This window comes from Ipomoea nil, unplaced genomic scaffold (assembly GCF_001879475.1).
Source record: "Ipomoea nil cultivar Tokyo-kokei standard unplaced genomic scaffold, Asagao_1.1 scaffold0865, whole genome shotgun sequence".
Lineage (NCBI taxonomy): Eukaryota > Viridiplantae > Streptophyta > Magnoliopsida > Solanales > Convolvulaceae > Ipomoea > Ipomoea nil.
This window is the reverse complement of record NW_017617293.1, coordinates 633,517-637,500: the sequence shown is the minus strand read 5'-3', so window position 1 is coordinate 637,500 and position 3,984 is coordinate 633,517. Positions and strand designations below refer to the sequence as shown.

Sequence of the window (3,984 nt, the reverse complement as noted above, 5' to 3'; positions counted from 1 at the left end):
GGGGAGATAACATGGAAGTATGTGTTGTGTTCACGTGTTGGGTTCAAGCTTCCTACTAGTGAAGAGAGTGTTGTTGGTGTGCTCTCGGAACAAATCAACACCCCATCCAAAAGGCAACGTGTGACAAATAGGGTGGGATGCAATGCCAAAATAGTATTCAAATGATCAATAGATGGTGGTGGTTATGTAGTGTTCTCAATAGAGGAACGTCAAACCCATTGTTTGTGCACAAGTATTTCAAGGCTTTTCATGAAAGAAAACCGGAAGCTTGACCGGAGCCTTGATGGAGAAAGTGTTGGACTTGCAACCTATACAGACACCATGATAGCCACAACTGTCTGCTCCGCCAAAAGCCAAAGTAAAACTTAGTTCTTGCTACGATTTCAACATTATAGAATGAATAAAAACAAGAAAACTTGATTATACATGCTTATGGATATATATTTGGGTTAAATTTTGAGTACTTACATGTAGTAGGTTGTGCGTTTTGATAAAACATTATATACACACCAGTGTGCACCCTGGTCACAATGAGTGTGCCGTTATGTGATGAATAAGTGTGGTATGCTTCTTACATGTGTGTGAAATACCGTGAAGTATTAGTGTAGCCATGAACAGGAGTTTGCTTGATCTATGTGCGAAAAAACTATCGCTCTGAACATCTTGAAAACCAGGAAGATGTTCTACCGTTTGGTATGTACTTCTAGGGTAATTGATGAGTCAAAGAATTCAGACTCAGAGCAGTTGAATAGGTGTCTCAAAAGTTAGTGTGCACCAGGGTTGTGCATCGTGTGCCAACGTGTGCAATGTTACCGCCATATTGAAACCTCAGAACTTAGTTCGAGACGTACTATCATGCTGCGAACTTGCGTTTAACACATAATACGACATACAATACCACATAAAATTACACACCGATACACTGAACGAAATGTGTGCATGTATACATATACCAATGTGCATGCACCAATACCCCCTAACCCTGGCCGGTGTGCACTTGTGTTCCGGAAAAACAGATTGGTGTTAATGACTATGTTGTGCACTTGGGTTAAACTGTGTGTGCCATAATTTAAATAATGGGTATGTGAATGAAAATACGTAAAAGAAGTTGGTGTGCACTTTGGTTGAACTGTGTCACCTGGGTTGATAGATTAGGGTGTGCACTTGGGTTAATTTGCAGAATTAGTTTGTGTAAGTGATAAAACATTTTGGTGTGCACTTGGATTGTGTTGTGTGTGAACTTAGGTCAACGAGTTTGTGTCATGATGCTCAAGAAAATTGATATACGAAATATCGTGTGCACTTAGGTTAACGAATGTGTGCATGCACCAAAACTAGATTGATTTTAAAGACTACGATGTGCACTTGAGTTAAACTGTGTGTGCCATAATGTAAATAATGAGTATGTAGATGAAAAGACGTAGAACAAATTGGTGTACACCTGGGTTGATAAATTAGGCTGTGCACTTGAGTTGATTGTGTGCACTTAAGTTACACTGTGTGTGCCATAATTTGCAAAATTAGTTTATATAGGAAAATATGTTAATTTATTTCGGTGTGCACTTGGATTGTGCTGTGTATGCACTTAGATAAAATTGTGTGTGCACTTGAGTCAATGAGTATGTGCTATGATGCTCAAGAACAAATGTTAAGGTTATTAGGTTAACTAAGCTAGCCCTGCGTGGGAGAGGGAGGAGGGGTGGAGGAATGAAGGAAAATCACTCTAAACAAAAAAAAAAAAAACATTTCACACTCCAATTAATCTATATATGCTATACAACATTGCCACCCTTCTCAATTCCCATCAGCATTCTTTTGCACTTTCCCACCCATGCATCTGCACCATTCCAGAAACAAGCTTCCATACAACAGCCCACACCGATCGTCAACCACATCCAACTGTGGAGTTGACACTAATAGCTTCTGGGATGGTTCTACCCTTTGAGAATCAAAAGGTGACCCTGCTTGCATGCCAGTATTCTTTTGTTCTAATTCTGCACAGGAATTGGGAAATAAGGAAAAGGAAGAACAAAATATCGCCTATCCACACAAGTACACCATTTTCACAAAAATTACAACTTAAAAGATTACAAACACAGCTAACATCCTAGATACACACACACACATTATCAATATCTTATGAAATTAATTGTAATATATGATGTGCCCTGAAAACTACAAGACCACTAGGAACTTGCTTCTAGCCAAAATCATTCAAATTACAATGCACAAAAGCTCAAATCTAAAGACATAAAGATCAGAAATACAGCTCTAACAGAACACCAAAGAATTAAAATCCCCAGCCCTGGCCTTTACAAGCTTAGCGTACTTAAATGCACAAAAGTAATTCAGCATATTACATTTAATCCCTGCCCCCCCCCCCCCCCCATTACTCCATTAGAATAAAATATCAAAGTTCCACACCCAATTCTTTCCCCAGTTCTCTACTTATATACATACAAATACAATATGAATTACAAAAATATATATAAAAAAATAGGTTGAAGATTGAAATTTTAGAGAATAGGGCATTTATGGAAGAATTAGACATTAGGTGAAAACAAATTAAGAGATTAAATTTGAAGAATAATGAAGATTGGTTCGAACCTGGAGTGCCGCAGTGACGGAGTGCCAGGCGAGGGGACATTGGAGATGGAAGAGTTCAATTGGGTTGGGAATCTGCGAATCTTAGATGAATAATTGAAGAGTTCTGAGGCAGCGAAGAAGAAGAGAGCAGGGATGAAGAAAAGAGGCGACCCGCAAAGAAACGTGAACAGGCATAGAGAGATAAATCTAAATGGCGAAAACAAAGGATGAAAGAGAAAATCCAGCGAAATCCACGCACCCCACCCCACGTCCAAATGTTGAAAAGCCAAAACTACCCCCTTTTACTAAAAATAATACACAACCAGCGAACAAAACCCCATTAAATATTCAAATAAATATGGACCATTAATTAATCAAGATAAAAGGCTAAGATGAGTTCTTAAGTTCCTACCTAAAGATGGGTTCTTATATGAATGTAAATCTATATACAAACATACATAGGATGAAAGAGAAAATCCAGCGAAATCCACGCACCCCACCCCACGTCCAAATGTTGAAAAGCCAAAACTACCCCCTTTTACCAAAAATAATACACAACCAGCGAACAAAACCCCATTAAATATTCAAATAAATATGGACCCTTAATTAATCAAGATAAAAGGCTAAGATGAGTTCTTAAGTTCCTACCTAAAGATGGGTTCTTATATGAATGTAAATCTATATACAAACATATATATATATATATATATATATATATATATATATATATATATATATATATATATATATATATATATATATATATATATATATATATATATATAATTAGGAAATAATCCAACCTTCGTGTTCAAGTATAGATTTCACATATTAAACACATAAGGAATCATCAAGGAAGACATACAAGCGCACAATGGATCAATAAAACGAGAAGTCAAGAAATCAACACACCGTACCAGTGGGCACGCGGTGGGCGATCGACCGCCTGCCAAGGTCCCATTGGAACGAGGCAGTGGGCACTTGGTGGGAGGTCGACCTCCTACCAGGGTCCCACTGGAACGTGACTATGAAGGAGGAATCACTTCGGGAAAAGTCCCAAGAATGCACAAATTCAAGTCCGAACATTTTCACACTCATATGAACAACAAAAGGGACTTGAATACATGGTAAACATCAAGTAATAACATTATTATGATATCAACAAGGAACACGGAAGACTTAAACGAAAGTTCAAGACATCATAAAGATCACACATCACATTCCTTCCCTCCTAAAGAGTAAAGCTGCGTTCCCACAACTTTCAGGCAAACTCATGCAGGTACTTATCAAGCTATAAGTAAGTTAACCATCAAAATAATCGAACAATCACAATTAAGAAAAGTGAGCAATTATCGATCAAATAAAATTGTCAATTGCAAGTTCCAAAATATTCCATCA

General features: G+C 37.6%; 1 long non-coding RNA gene across 1 annotated transcript in view; it reads left to right on the top strand.

Annotated features, from left to right (window-relative positions):
* Positions 1–1,756, top strand: part of LOC109178636 — an 18,598-nt gene extending 16,842 nt beyond the window's left edge. The window contains exon 3 of the long non-coding RNA XR_002053742.1: positions 1,641–1,756. This is a non-coding gene — a long non-coding RNA (uncharacterized LOC109178636). The remainder of the gene's footprint in view (positions 1–1,640) is intronic.
* Positions 1,757–3,984: the final 2,228 nt, after the last annotated feature.